The sequence below is a fragment of the Mytilus galloprovincialis genome, chromosome 2, assembly GCF_965363235.1.
Source record: "Mytilus galloprovincialis chromosome 2, xbMytGall1.hap1.1, whole genome shotgun sequence".
Classification (NCBI taxonomy): Eukaryota; Metazoa; Mollusca; class Bivalvia; order Mytilida; family Mytilidae; genus Mytilus; species Mytilus galloprovincialis.
Window position 1 is genome coordinate 86835335 of NC_134839.1, and position 17801 is coordinate 86853135.

At 34.6% G+C, this 17801-nt stretch overlaps 1 protein-coding gene across 17 annotated transcripts in view; it reads right to left on the reverse strand.

The window, feature by feature from the left end:
* The window catches only part of LOC143064717 (voltage-dependent calcium channel type A subunit alpha-1-like), a 206669-nt gene that overhangs the window by 124753 nt on the left and 64115 nt on the right, over positions 1-17801 (reverse strand). Inside the window, exon 1 of one of the 17 annotated variants that reach the window (XM_076237767.1) lies at positions 4160-4594. The exons of the other annotated variants lie outside the window; for them this stretch is intronic. The gene's annotated coding sequence lies outside the window, so the exon portion shown is untranslated. Of the gene's footprint in view, positions 1-4159; positions 4595-17801 lie in introns of those variants that run through there. 17 annotated transcript variants of the gene reach the window in all.

Genomic DNA, 17801 nt, shown 5'->3' on the forward strand with positions numbered 1-17801 from the left:
ATCATTCTTATGTAGGAAAAAACGACGATAAACATAAATTTTTAATCTATAATACAAAATTTAGTGGACCTATAAAAATCCAACTGCACGAGTTGCGTAATCTATTTATATCTATGTTTATGTTTACATCGCTTATATGGTCATAAAAGATCAACTCAAAATTCAATTATATGGGGTCATTGCTAAAATTCACACGAAACGAAGCTTAATCTTATTGAGACCTGTAAATTGTTTATTTTATACTTTTGATAGCTTGGAAAAATGTTTTATATTGTTATAAATAAAATATGAGAATTTGAGTCAAATTGGTGAACATGAATTTAACAGCTAGTGCCCCTTTCCTTGCTAAATGATTTACTTTTGACAAAATGGAACACTTAAGAAGAATCGTATTGCATTTGATTTTGAAAAAGTTCCTTGCTATAAGATTTTCTTTTGACACTATGGAACACTTTAAGAAGAATCTATTGCATTTGATTTTGGAAATGTTCCTTGCTATATTATTTCCTTTTGACAAAATGAAACACTTTAAGAAGAATCTTACTGCATTTAATTTTGGATATGTTCCTTGCTATAAGATTTTCTTTTGACACTATGGAACACTTTAAGAAGAATCTATTGCATTTGATTTTGGAAATGTTCATTGCTATATGATTTACTTTTGACAAAAAAGAATCATTTTGTGAAGAATCCTAGATCATTTGATTTTGGAAATGTTCCTTGCTATATGATTTACTTTTGACGAAATGGAACACTTTAAGAAGAATCTTACTGCATTTAATTTTAGAAATGTTCCTAGCTATATGATTTACTTGTGACAAAATGGAACACTTTGAGAAGAATATTACTACATTTTATTTTTTAAACGTTTCTGTTATATAGTTTACCTATGTTATGCATGACGAAACGAAATCTTCCTTATGGAATAAATATAATTGATCGGCCAAAGATTCCCAGTTAGGCAGCCATTTTTTTTAATCAACTAGAAAAAATGCTTTTGATTTCCCTAATGGCAGTATAAGAATTAAATGATAAATGATGTTCCAGACACTATTTCATCACCAGATCTAACTGCAGAGTTATAAACATGTCAATTTCGTCAAAACGGAAAACATTATGCAATGAAACTTACATTCGGAAATTTGCATCTAAGCAAATTAGATTCCTACATTTTTTTTCAAATTGCTGTCTAAGTATATACACAAAACATTCTCAATTTAGTACAGAAATGTTTTTTCTGCAAATATTCCATTAAGGACAGACAACTAATTTTCTTCAAATGATCTGATTTCCTGAGAGGAATGTTCCATTAGAAGCAGACGACTCTTTGATGCAATTTGTTTACCACCAAATAAAGAGAATAAAAGAGAAACTAAATAAATTAATAAAATGTATGTTTACATTTTTTAAAGCAATGAGCTATTTATTATACACTCCCGAAGAAGGGTGATCCCTTACATGTGTAACGTAAGCAACTGTGAGTGTCTCGTATAAAAATCACAACTATCCTGCACTAACGACATTACCATGATAACCCGGATGCCAGTATAGTACAGTGCTGTGTACAATGCAAGTGATGCGAATAGAAGAATGTATTGAGAATGGCTTGTTGTTTAAGCTACTGTTGCAAACATTACATGTACATGTTTGAAATTATTTCCATTTTTTTAATGTGAAAAGGACCAACACGTTGAGTCGGATCTTTTAATGCTAGCTATATAACATGGTATAACAGTTCGCAGGAAAACGCTGTACATTGAAGAGGATTAGGACCTTCAAATGAAAGTATAAGACTATATATATTTGAATAGACAGTAAATGAAAATGGTTTGAACTGTAACGACAGATCTAAGCAATAAGAAATAGTACAATAGTTAAAATGATGAACAAATTGATAAATTCATTTATCTGCCATGGACACTAAAATATATGACATCTTAGTTTCAGTAAACAGAAATTACACACATTCAATATCGCAATATGATAATTATAGCAATTATTATAATACATTGATCATGTTCGTCTAAGTTGTCTTTATATTGATCGGAGTAATCAAATCAGCCAGCATATTGTGTTTAAATATACAATATATATCGATACCCGTTACGGCATCATATTTTCCCACCTATTTTATGTCGAGATCAATTAAAAACTACCTGCTAGGAAATATTGAAGATTTGAGATGATAAAAAGGCATATAGGTTGATACTTGAAACTACATAGCCTGATAAATTGTATACAGATAGCTATAGCAATGTCAGAAATTATATAGATATAAGAAGATGTGGAATGAGTGCTATCGAAACAACTCTCCATCCAAGTCACAATTTACAAAAAATAAACAATTTTATTGTAGTTCAAAATACGGACTATGGTATTATTTGTACACATTGTGACTTGGATGGAGAGTTCTCTCATTGGCAGCATGATGTCGGGTAAACTGACAGATGTGTTAATTTTTGAAAGAATAACAATTCATAGATATCGGTTTTACTGGTACAACGAATGCACGAATTAATCTCATATGTGTTAAAACAAAATACAGACAATTAGGGCGAACGTCAATAAAACAGCACTGTTGTTTTATTTGGTCAGTACAGCTTGAATAATTATTTTATAATATCAATCATGATGAGAGTTCTATTTTAATCTTGCAAACTAGAAATAAGGAAACAAAAGTGATAAGGTTCATAACTGTGGTAAAATTTGGGGTGGATGTACCAGATACAATACACAACGGTAACAAAATGATCACCACATTTTTCGACTTCCATGTAGTCAACTTCCTGAGCAATTACACAAAGACAAATTTTCTTTCTCCTGAGCGTATACACCTGAAAAACAAATTTTCTACCACCTGAGCACATACACCAATTCAAATCTACCTTCTGAGTGTATATATACTAAAGTTTCACGACGTCAAACTTTCTACTTCCTGCATGCGCGTATGCAACACGACTTCAAATCTACCTCCTGAGCGTATACATGACGTCAAATTTACCTCCTGAGCGTATACACGACGTCAAATCTACCTTCTGAGCCTATACCCCACGTCAAATTTTCTACCTCATGAGCGTATACACCATGTCAAATCTACCTATTGGGCGTATACACGACGTCATATCTACCCCACGTCAAACTTTCTACCTCCTTGTTGTATGCACCACGTCAAATTTTCTACCTCATGAGCGCATACACCACGTCAAATTTTCTACCTTATGAGCGCATACACCACGTCAAATTTTCTTCCTCCTGAGTATATACACCAAGACATTTTTTCCCCTCCTGAGCGTATACACCAAGTCAATTTTTTTCCATCTCAGCAAATATTACAAGTCAAAATAAAAAAAAAGAAGATGTGGTATGATTGACAATGAGACAACTCCCCACAAGAGACTTAAATGACACAGAAATTAACAACTATAGGTCACCGTACGGCCTTCAACAATGAGCAAAGCCCATACCGCATAGTCAGCTACAAAATGCCCCGAAATGACAATGTATATCAATTCAAACGAGAAAACTAACGGACTTATTTATTTATGTACAAAAATTAGTCTATACACCACGTTTATTATACCACCTCCTGGAAATATACACTAAGTCTAATTTTCTACATCCTAAGCATATACATCAAGTCAAAAATTCAAATTTCCCTTTCCTGTGCAAATATATACATTAGTAAAAATGGTATTTCCTGAGCAAACACAATATACAAGAAGTTAGAATATTGCCATGCATGTATACTACTCGGTTGTACATCTTTGAAATGAGAAAGTTCTTTTTGGCGAAAACGGTTTGCAACAACCAAATAGAAAAAGATTAGGGGAATTAATATAAGCAATATATACACAATATCAATAGCACACTATTGTTGTTGTATTTATTATTATGTAATTATTATGATTGTTGTACTGACAAACATAACTTACTCCGAAAATTTGTTGTAGATGATTATAAGATAGTGAATATCTAGGAAGGGAATAGAGTTTATGTTAAAAGGACATAGATGGGTATTTGTATACGATTCACAACACAAAAGGGGCATGTGATAATGATCGTATGGAAACTACATTTCATTGTTACTTAACTGAATCATACCCACATTTAGATAAGTACTTTACATATCGACATGATGAATAAGTAAATGAATCATTACCTTTTGTAAATTACTTGGGATCAAATAGCTCGTCGCCAGAAAAACACAGTATAAGCCTTTACATGGAAGATATCCATTGATTAATCCTCCGAGTACATAATTCCCTCAATAAAAAAATATCACATTCAACACTCTTCACACAAGTTCATCATATCATAAGCTTCCGGATTTTTTGCTTTTTGATAAAAAAAAAATTACACGAAATTTGACACTAAGCAATTAGGCTTGAATAGCCTGTATGTGTTTGATGTGCCGAATGCGTTCGGAACCATCGATCGCAAACCAGTGTGTTAAAACATTGGTTTTCTCCTGGTAGATATTGTATTATTAATGAATCCTCAATATATCGGTAGCAGAAGACAGTATTACAGAAAATCTGCAGGAAATAAAACTAAAGATGAAATGACGAAAAATAATTCTTAGTAAATATTCTGTTATTATTTACTTTTCAGTTCACGTGACGAACAATGATCGGATGAGGAGCTTAATTATTGGAAAACAGTTGTGTGATGCGATTAATCGATTTTTACAATCCGATCGATCGCCAAAATCAGTCAAAAGACAAATAAATATGGTCACGTGGTACACAAATTAGATATTTAATAATTAAATATGGTATTACCCGATTGTCATGGTCTGTCAGGACCATCTGTTCTACGATAGATTTACATATTTATACATAATATGAAATGAAAGGAGAAATATTCTATACAATGAAGGAATTTCGTGTAAGCACTGATAGTGAAACGGTCATGCAAAACATGCATGCCTTAATTGAATGATAGCAGGATAATTCAATTACAATATCAGTATATTTCAAAATTATTTATCATCAACATATGATTTGTCAAACCTCAAATTAGTCATAGTCCTTGTCATATATGTCATCATAGAGCTAGCTCCTCTTTTAATAGTTTCATTCCTTCCACTATAAGGCTTTGGAATAGTATTCTAAGTATGCAAATCCCCAAGTGTGTGTTTATTTCAAGAAGAGATAGACTAAAGAAGAGGTAAATCTTTTAATTATGGGATAAGGAAACATAATATTAGTTATTGTTCGTTGTTGAGGATTACCAACATTTCTTTTTTATTTGCCCTGTGTACAATGATATAAGACACATCTTAATGTTGACATACATATTGACTTATTACTTTTTGGAAACATTTTTTTCTTCTGATATAAATATTGCTATTATTAAATCTGTTATATATTATTATAATGATGATAACTTATATAGGATATTTACATGAATAAATGATGATTGATTCCCTGCATACTTAAATATACTATAAATTAAGATATTAACATTGTAAATATGTATGTCTTTATTTGTGCTCATAGGAAGTATGAATTTATCTCTACTTTATGTTATTTTAAATACAGTTGTTAATAATTAATTGATATTTTGTACATGTAGTATGGCTTTTATAGGCTGTGCCTGTTGTTCAATCTGTTTTATATCTTAATACATGTAAATAATATATGATTAAATTCATCATCCCTTAAGTTACATAATAATTTACATCGGCCAAAAAAAAAAAAAACCCACCATCAAACCAATATTCCATATTCTTTTGATGTCATTTTAAATTTGTTAATTTTCCGTCCAAAAACTTTACACAAACATTCTTTCTACAGTATTTTGGGTTATTAGTGTATATTGATTGTACTCGTACTCATATTCATGTGTGTAGTCATTGTAGTTGACAATTTCCTTAACTGAAAAATTCAAAATTCAAAAGTGCCACTGGACGTAAAGTAATAGCAACCAATCATAAATCTATAGTACACCTATGCAGGTACTGTTGAAGACTAAAAAGGGACGACCCCGTTTTTATGTTTCTAAAGAGTAAACTTCATATAAATTAATTCTAGTTTTCTTTCTAAACCTTTCATATGGGTTAGATATGATAGATGTTCCCTTGATATTAATAAAGACAAACTTAATAAGTAATTATTATGCTCCAACTGCCATATCGATTTCTGATGATGAAAATGACATTTAGGTTAAATTACATCAATAACATAACAATGTTACTGATAAGTACACAAATAAATATGAAATAATAGTTCTATATGAGTAACTGTTCAGTGTAAAACCAGCTGCTTGTCTAGCAAAAATATCATCATGAGACAAACCGAAAAAAAACATCAAGGGAGGAACACTAGATAAAGATAGTCCAGATTAGACTAAGAAATTTAAATAGAATTAGATCACGAACCAAAAACCTAAAATATTTCTACAATAAAATGCTTTCAATACAAAACGCAATCAATGAAACATTTCATCTCTTACTTTGATTCCTTCTTATGCCAGAAGAGCAAATTCAAAGCTTCAGTGAAAAAAGATTGGAAACTGTGAAATTACGTGTACGTTCACCATTAAAGAAATGATTTTTGTTCAAGCAAATATCTACATATATTGACTGCATGAACGTTCAAAGTGTAGATTTAAAAACACAAACAATCACAGCACAGAAGCAATCAGAAAACATTGTCAAAAATCAATTCTTGGTAATATTTTATTCCAAACAAAAAGAAATGACATTTTACAGTCATACTTAATTTATTTATTTACATCGTAAACCAAGAATCAATGAAGTCATTCAATCACAAATTTATTGTCATTTTATTCAAAGATTTTTATTCGCTGTCATATCTAGATTTTCAGTATAAAATAAAATCAAATGTCAAGCTAGCCAACATCAAATAAACATGTCTTTATTATCGACACATTGTCCATTCCATTGTGTTCTTTGTTCGAATTGAGATAAACGAAATAGTGTTTATCCATGGCTTAGGGAAACAAAGTGAAATTATGTATAAATCGACATTAATATGTAGATCAAGTCAATAAGACAACAGAGATTTGTGTTTAACTAGAAGAAAAAACGATTGGCTATCAGAATACACAATCTTTTTTGTGTCCATTTCCTTTTAAATTATTTGTAAAAGTGCTAAGTCGTTTTTAGTCTACTTGACTACAAAAAATGGCGGCCTTAACATTCAAATCAGAACAACTCCTTACTGCCATATACACACACTCACTCCTGCCTGGACGGACAATTACATAGAATTGAATTCTTGTTTTGTAAATTTATTTGGGTGTAAATGCGTTGACCGACGTGCATTTTGTATGAAACGCTGAAACGCTTCATACTAATTCTTTTAATGAAATTTATTTGCTTCAGCTATGAACTAATGAGTTATAGCAAATTCTCGTTTGTTTTCCCTTGCATTACAATGACGTTGTTATAAGGAATACGTCATGATTGTTGAATTTGATTTTGGAAAGTCTCGCTTTTGTTTTGAACCTATCAAATCAAAGCTGTTTTGTGAAACGTGCATGTAATGTAATTGTTCCAGTATAAATATCAGCTAACATATATTTTTAGATATAGAAATCCTCATAAAGTTATACTTCTTACGGTGTGAACTATATCACATTAAACTAACTCTGGCTAAACTAGATTATCGATAACAGACTAATCCATGGCGATACCAACACTCACTGCAGAATAACTTATAGTTTACACAAACTATACTAGAGGTTCCAAATAATCAACTAAGAATAGCCATTCGCTAACATATATAAATAACAACAGACAAGAGTTTAAATAACAGGGAAAAACAGTCTTATTGCTTACAGATAAAAACATCCAACACAGACTATCACCAGATTAGCATAATAACAACCATCATATACACTCATCTGGCTATTGGATATGCACACTCACCCAAGAATATCATCTGGCTTACAGATACAATCAATCACCACAGAATACCATCTGACTGACAGTTACAAACAATCAGTACAGAACATATTCTGATTAACAGATACAAACAATCACCATATAATATCATCTGACTTACGGATACAAACAATCACCACAGAATATCATCTGACTAACAGATACAAACAATCACCACAGAATATCACCTGACTAACAGATACAATCACAACAGAAAATTATCTCGCTTGTAGATACAACAAGTGTAACTGCGAGCTACTGCTCACTGATGATACCCCCGCCGCAAGTGGATAATGTTAATAGTGTAAACACATTTAAGTGTTCGGTAAACAGGAAGATGTCGAGTGATGAATCTAAAAACGCATCACACGGTATAGCTGACTTATATAAACTCTGAAACCAAATTTCAGAAATCCTGGCATTGAAGTTCCTGATTAAAATGTGACGAAAATTTTCAACTTGGCCAGCATGTGTAAAATGATACAAGTGTTCAGTAAAAAGGAAGTTGTCGAGTGATAAATCTCAAAAAGCATCACATGGTATAGCTGACTATTATAAACCCATAAACTAAATTTCAGAAATCCTGGCATTGCAGTTCCTGAGAAAAATGTGACGAACAATTTCAACTTGACCATCATGTGTAAAATGATACAAGTGTTCGATAAACAGGGAGTTGTCGAGTGATGAATCTGAAAACGCATCACACGGTATAACTGACTTATATAAACCTAGAAACCAAATTTCAGAAATCCTGGTATTGTAGTTCCTGACAAAAAGGCGACGAAAAATAGTCATGGGACGGACGGACTGACGGATGGATGGACAGACAGATGTAAAACAGTATACCCCTTTTTCTAAAGCGGGGGTATAATAATTCGGGTAAAAGATACAGACAATCACCACAGACTATCAGCAGCCTAACAGATACAATCATTCGGGTAATAGATACAGACAATCACATCAGACTATCAGCAGCCTAACAGATACAATCATTCGGGTAATAGATCAAGACAATCATCACAGACTATCATCAACCTCACAGATACAATCATTCGGGTAATAGATATAGACAATCACCACAGACTATCAGCAGCCTAACAGATACAATCATTCGGCAAATAGACAATAAAGATAATCACCACAGACTATCATCAGCCTAACAGATACAATCATTCGGCAAATAGACAATAAAGACAATCGCCACAAACTAACATCAACCTCACAGATACAATCATTCGGGTAATAGATATAGACAAGCATCACAGACTATCAGCCTAACAGATACAATCATTCGGGTAATAGATATTGACAATCACTACAGACTATCATCAGCCTAACATATACAATTATTCGGCAAATAGACAATAAAGACAATCACCACAGACTAACATCAACCTCACAGATACAATCATTCGGGTAATAGATATAGGCAAGCATCACAGACTATCATCAGCCTAACAGATACAATCATTCGGCAAATAGACAATAAAGACAATCACCACAGACTAACATCAACCTCACAGATACAATCATTCGGGTAATAGATACAGGCAAGCATCACAGACTATCATCATCCTAACAGATACAATCATTCGGGTAATAGATCAAGACAATCATCACAGACTATCATCAACCTAATGGACGTCAAGTTGGTTACTTATTCCCTATTCATTACCTATTCCCTATTCCCTATTCGTTACTTATTCCCTATTCCCTATTCGTTACCTATTCCCTATTTCCTATTCGTTACCTATTCGTTACTTATTTCCTATTCCCTATTCGTTACATATTCGTTACTTATTCCCTATTCCCTATTCGTTACCTATTCATTACTTATTCCCTATTCCCTATTCATTACCTATTCCCTATTCCCTATTCGTTACCTATTCGTTACTTATTCCCTATTCCCTATTCGTTACCTATTCGTTACTTATTCGATTTTTGATATCCTCCCCTCTTTTTAATTGTTTATATTCTTATCTCTGGTTATAGTTCTAAATTTGTTGAGGTAAAGTGACCTTTTTATGACCTATTTATATGTGTTTGTGCTCAACCGATCCTGTTGCTTTATGTTCGATACTTATTTGTTTCTTATTTGATTTTTATACGTTCTACCTTTTAAATGTTTTATATTCGTATGTTTGAAGATCTGGTTCTTGGTTCGAAGAGGTGAAATCACCTTTTAGCGCTTGTATAAAAATGAAGATGTGGTATGATCACCAATGAGACAACTCCCCACAATAGACCAAAATGACACAGACATTAAAACTATAGGTCACAATACGGCCTTCAACAATAAGCAAAGCCCATACCGCATTGTCAGCTATAAAACATGTTAGCGGGGTGTACATCGTTTCGGAGCTTGACTAATACCTTGTTTATAACACGCGTATTATACGTTGCATCTTTTAGAAAATGATTTTTAATTGTGTTCTTATCACTGGTGGTAAATTTGGGTTCTAAGGGGTGATTTAACCCTATAAGCGCGTATGTACCTGTTTTAGCGTTCGACTCTTACCCTATTACTTATTCCGGCGTTTCTTATTCGCGTCTTATACGTTTGTTATACGTTGCACCTTTTAGAAAATGATTTACAATGGGTTTCTTGTGTTCTAAGAGGGTAAAAAACCTTATTAGCGCCTATGTACTCGTTTCAGCGCTACACTGATACCCTGTTACATATTCGTTCCTTATTCGCTTATAAAACGTGTGTTATACGTTGCACTTTAAAAAAGAAATATTTTTGTGTCTCTGGTGGTAACTGTCGGTTCTTAGAGGTGAAATAACCCTAATAGAACATATGTACCCGTTTCAGCGCTCGACTGATACCCTGTTACTTATTCGTTCCTTATTCGCTTTTAAAACGAGTGGTATACGTTGCACCTTGAAATAAATCGATTATCGATTGCTTTCATGTCTTTGGCGGTAATTATGTGTTCTCTGAGGTGAAATAATCATATTAGCGCATATGTACCCGTTCCAGCGCTTGGTTAATGCCCTGTTACTTATTCGTTCCTTATTCGCTTTTAATACGCAGGGTTTACGTTGCACCTTGAAATACAATGATTTTGAATTGTGTTCATGTCTCTGGTGGTAATTATGTGTTCTCTGAGGTGAAATAACCATATTAGCGCATATGTACCCGTTCCAGCGCTCGGTTAATGCCCTGTTACTTATTAGTTCCTTATTCGCTTTTAATACGCAGGGTTTACGTTGCACCTTGAAATAAAATGATTTTGAATTGTGTTCATGTCTCTGGTGGTAACCATGTGTTCTTAGAGATGAAATAACCCTATTAGCACGTATGTACCTGTTCCAACGCTCGGTTAATACCCTATTATTTATTTGTTCCTTATTCGCTTTAAATAAGTTTGTTATACGTTGCACCTTAAAATAATTATTTCAACTCAGAGAACACATAATTACCGCCAGAGACATGAAAGCAATCGATAATCGATTTATTTCAAACCGAATAAGTAACGAATAAGTAACAGGGTATTATCCGAGCGTTGGAACGGATACATACACGCTAATAGGGTCATTTCATCTCTAAGAACACATTATTACCACCAGAGACATGAACACAATTGAAAATCCTTTTCTAAAAGGTGCTACGTTTAACAAACGTATTATAAGCGAATAAGTAACGAATAAGTAACAGGGTATTTACCGAGCGCTGAAACGGGTACATATGCGCTAATATGGTTATTTCACCTCAGAGAATACATAATTACCGCCAGAGACATGAAAGCAATCGATAATTGATTTATTTCAAGGTGCAACGTATACCATGCGTATTAAAAACGAATAAGGAACGAATAAGTAACAGGGTATCAGTGTAGCAGTGAAACGGGTACATATGTTCTATTAGGGTTATTTCACCTCTAAGAACCGACAGTTACCACCAGAGACACAAAAATATTTCTTTTTTTAAAGTGCAACGCATAACACACGTTTTATAAGCGAATAAGGAACGAATAAGTAACAAGGTATCAGTATTCGGGTAATAGATAAAGACAATCAACACAGACTATCAGCAGCCTTAAAGATACAATCATTCGGATAATAGATAAGACAATCACCACAGACTATCATCAGTCTAACAGATACAATCATTCGGGTAATAGATACAGACAATCACCACAGACTATCATCAGCCTAACAGATACAGTCATTCAGGTAATAGATCGGCCAATCATCACAGACTATCAGTAGTGTAACAGATACAATCATTCGGGTAATAGATATAGACAATCACCACAGACTATCATCAGCCCAACAGATACAGTCATTCAGGTAATAGATCGGCCAATCATCACAGACTATCAGTAGTGTAACAGATACAATCATTCGGGTAATAGATATAGACAAGCATCACAGACTATCATCAGCCCAACAGATACAATCATTCGGGTAATAGATATAGACAATCACCACAGACTATCAGCAGCCTAATAGAGACAACCATTCGGGTAATTGATACAGACAATCACCACAGACTCTCATCAGCCTAACAGATACAATCATACAGGTAATAGATACAGACAATCGCCACAGACTATCATCAGCCTAACAGATACAATCATACAGGTAATAGATACAGACAATCACCACGGACTATCATCAGCCTAACAGATTCAACCATTCGGGTAATAGATCGGCCAATCGTCACAGACTATCAGTAGCTGAACAGAGACAACCATTGGGTAATAGATATAGACAATCACCACAGACTATCATCAGCCTAAAAGATACAATCATTCGGGTAATAGATATAGACAAGCATCACAGACTATCATCAGCCTAACAGATACAATCATTCGAGTAATAGATAAAGATAATCACCACAGACTATCAGCAGACTTACAGATAAATCATTCGGGTAATAAATCCTTACAGATACAATCATTCGGGTAATAGATCGGCCAATCATCACAGACTATCAGCAGCCGAACAGCGACAACCATTGGCAAATAGATATAGACAATCACCACAGACTATCATCAGCCTAACAGATACAATCATTCGGGTAATAGATACAGACAATCACCACAGACTATCATCAGCCCAGCAGATACAACCATTCGGGTAATAGATCGGCCAATCATTACAGACTATCAGCAGCCGAACAGAGACAACCATTGGGTAATAGATATAGACAATCACCACAGACTATCATCAGCCTAACAGATACAATCATTCGGGTAATGGATACAGACAATCACCACAGACTATCAGCAGCCTAACAGATACAATCGTTCAGGTAATAGATAAAGCCAATCACCACAGACTAACATCAGCCTAACAGATACAATTATTCGGGTAATAGATACAGACAATCACCGCAGATTATCAGCAGCCTTACAGATACAATTGGGGAATAGATACAGCCAGTCACAACAGTTTATATATAGACAATCATACCAGACTATCAGCTACCCAATAGAGACAACCATTCGGGTAATAGATACAGACAATCACCACAGACTATCAGCAGCCTAACAGAGACAACCATTGGGTAATAGATATAGACAATCACCACAGACTATCATCAGCCTAACAGATACAATCATTCGAGTAATAGATAAAGATAATCACCACAGACTATCAGCAGACTTACAGATAAATCATTCGGGTAATAAATCCTTACAGATACAATCATTCGGGTAATAGATCGGCCAATCATCACAGACTATCAGCAGCCGAACAGCGACAACCATTGGCAAATAGATATAGACAATCACCACAGACTATCATCAGCCTAACAGATACAATCATTCGGGTAATAGAAACAGACAATCACCACAGACTATCATCAGCCCAGCAGATACAACCATTCGGGTAATAGATCGGCCAATCATTACAGACTATCAGCAGCCGAACAGAGACAACCATTGGGTAATAGATATAGACAATCACCACAGACTATCATCAGCCTAACAGATACAATCATTCGGGTAATGGATACAGACAATCACCACAGACTATCAGCAGCCTAACAGATACAATCGTTCAGGTAATAGATAAAGCCAATCACCACAGACTAACATCAGCCTAACAGATACAATTATTCGGGTAATAGATACAGACAATCACCGCAGATTATCAGCAGCCTTACAGATACAATTGGGGAATAGATACAGCCAGTCACAACAGTTTATATATAGACAATCATACCAGACTATCAGCTACCCAATAGAGACAACCATTCGGGTAATAGATACAGACAATCACCACAGACTATCAGCAGCCTAACAGAGACAACCATTGGGTAATAGATATAGACAATCACCACAGACTATCATCAGCCTAACAGATACAATCATTCGGGTAATAGAGACAGACAATCACCACAGACTAACATCAGCCTAACAGATACAATTATTCGGGTAATAGATACAGACAATCACCCCCAGATTATCAGCAGCCTTACAGATACAATTGGGTAATAGATACAGCCAGTCACAACAGTTTATATATAGACAATCATCACAGACTATCAGCTACCCAATAGAGATAACCATTCGGGTAATAGATTCAGACAATCACCACAGACTATCAGCAGCCTAACAGAGACAACCATTGGGTAATAGATATAGACAATCACCACAGACTATCATCAGTCTAACAGATACAATCATTCGGGTAATAGATACAGACAATCACCACAGACTATCATCAGCCTAACAGATACAATCATTCGGGTAATAGATACAGACAATCACCACAGATTAACATCAGCCTAACAGATACAATTGGGTAAAAGATACAGCCAGTCACAACAGTTTATCAGCTGGCTTATAGATAAACTGATCGGGTACTTTTACAAACAAACAATCATCAGAGATCATTATTTGGTTAACAGACTATTGTTTGACTATCGGACACAGAATATAAATTGAAAAACCGATACAACAATAATAAAAGACCATCATCCGGATAACAGATACTATATATCGCCATATACTTTCATTTGATGAACAAATACACAAATACTGACCGCATGTTATCAACCATTTAACAGATACAATGACCACAGACTGACATCTAAGTAACAGATGATCTGGTTGTCAGTGGCTTGTCATACAACCCGAGACATTCATTTGGATAACAAATACAGACACTCACAACGAAAAATCAGTTGACTTAATAAGTAGATAAAACGGCGTTAAAGATAAGTTGTTGGTGTTTTTTTTTTTACACAAAAATTGCAAAAACGATTCGCAACCCAACGAGTTAGATTACCATTTCCATTTCAATACATTTCAATGTGTGGTCGTCTGCAAAATAATTTATTATGGAAAACTATGGCAAAAAGACGGAAATATCGTACAGACAGGATATTATATAAAATAAATTATAACTGAAGAAATATTGATTGCTATACTACGAATACTGTTGTCATTTCAAAACAATATGCCTCTTTTGTCACGTTTGCAACGAGATTTATGTGGTAAATAGATTTTTCCGTAAACAATTTAATGTTATAAAACAAAATGTATTGGTAATTAATGGATATTGAAGTTCATGTCCATCTCATATGTTTTGGGTTCCATTGATTCAGCGGTGCAACTACATCTTCAATAAATAAGTACATGTAGGTTACGAATATAGAATAAAAACGTTTTAGATTGATAATGATATTTTCGTTATATTTTTTTTCTAATTGTTGGACGAGAATTTTAAATAAGTATATGTTATACTAAATCATGTCAATACCCAACGCGTTGACTGCTGAACTAATAACATTCCCGAGGACGAATAGTCTACAAGCAGCGGCAAAGACTTAGTAGTAGTAATTTAAAAAAAAATATATACTTCAATAAATTTCGAAACACATTTCTGGATTTACCTTCATGGACGCTCAAACTTAGACATTTGAAAGCCAGAGATGGGTAAATACGCTGTATTGTCAGGAGCGGTATGATCAAATCTACCTAAACAGAATACTAGTATTTTGCATGAGGAAGTTCGAATCGTAGTTAAATTGATAATCTTCATACTATAGTTATTGATAAAATGGGAAACTTTTCCTTTCCCATGGTTGATTTTCCGTTTGATGCTGATGAAGTGTATATATCTCACACAGTTACATGTGCAATTTTTTCATTAACGTCTCAAATTTCAACGAACGTAATATTTTCATTACCTTCGTGGCTACCGTGAACAATCTCTGAAGGATGGTTGAGCTTGTTCTCTGAAAAGGTCACTGTGTATCATCTCTGAAGAATGGTTTAGCTTTCTCTCTGAAGAGATAACTGTGGACCATCTCTGGCCGGTTGTTTAGCTTTAGCCTCGGTCACACCTTACCGGAAAGCTCGAACGGACGCCTAACGGATAACTTTTTTTTCAATCCGTTCATGTCCGTTAGACGTCCGTTCTTATCCGTTAGACGTCCGTCCATATCCGTTGCATGTTCGTTAAGCGTACGTTTTATCCGTCGACGTCCGTTCTGTCCGGTGGAATATTTTGAGCATGTTCAAAACTTTGAACGGACGTCCAACGGATAAAACGTCCGTTAGGCGTCCGTTTTGTACGCTACTCGTCCGTTTCGTTTCCGTTTTGTATCCGTTACGCGTCCGTTATACATCCGTTGGAGGTCTGGAAGATAAATTCACCAACGGACTTCTACCGGACGTATAACGGATAAAACGGATGATGAACGGATCTGAAATAGATAAATGCCAATTGAAAATTTCGCGTCAGAAATGCCAATTATATTGCTATGTCAGATTTCTTAAGGTTCATGAATACTTATTATTCATAATCGATCTTCGAGTATACCACCGACTTCACAATCAAGCAGTTCTTATTCAGGCCAGACACTGCCCTTTGGCGGAACAAACCAAAACCAGTAACACAGAAACATTTTGAATATCTATGCGATTTACATGTATTATTATTGTCGCCTTTGATTTTTCCGTATATCTTGTTCATCCGTTTTATCCGGTACGCTTCCGTTAGGTGTCCGTTTTATGCGGTACTCGTCCGTTTGATGTACGTTCGACATCCGTTCTGTCCGGTACGTGTCCGTTTCTCGTACGTTGCGTATCCGGTGTGTGTCCGTTATGCATCCGTTACACGTCCGTTTTATTCGGTCAGTACATCAACGGACTCCCAACGGATAACAATTTTGTCAACGGACAACTTTTATTTTCATCCGTAAGGCGTCCGTTCGTGCTATGCGGTAAGGTGTGACCGAGGCTTTTTTTCATTTTTTTCAGAAGAGATTAACTTGAACCACCTTTGAAGTGTTTTGCAGCTTCCTGATTAGAAGATATCATCATGAACCATCTCTGAATGGTTGTTTATCTTTCTTTTTAGAAGAGTTTTTGGAAGATCGTTTCTGAAGGCTTGTTCTGCTTTCACTTTAAATGATATGACGTGATTACCGTAGACATGCTCTAAAGGGTTATTCAGTTTTCTCTTCAGAAGGGATTACTGTAGGCCCTCTGAAGGGTTGGCCAGCTTCTCGATTAGAAGATATCACCACGAACCACCTCTGAATGATTGTTTATCTTTCTCTCTAGAAGAGGTCACAATAGACCAACTTTGAAAGATTGGTCTTTTTTCATTTTAAAAGAGATCACGTGAACCACCTCTGAAGGGTTGCTTGGTATTCTTATAATATTAGAAGAGATCACGTGTACAAACAAAATTTTACATTGTACTTTAACACTACTATACACGCGTCTTTTGGTTTAAAAAAAACTAACTATGCCCTGTGCTTGTTTCACAGAGCAAATCTATCCATATTTAGTATATATTATCATTCGACATTTCTCATTCATAACTTGGTCGTTAATGGTTAAGAAACTTGAAACCAAAAGTAATGCGTCTAGAATAGGGTAAAAGTGGTACTCATCTAATATGTGGAAAATAGAAGAAG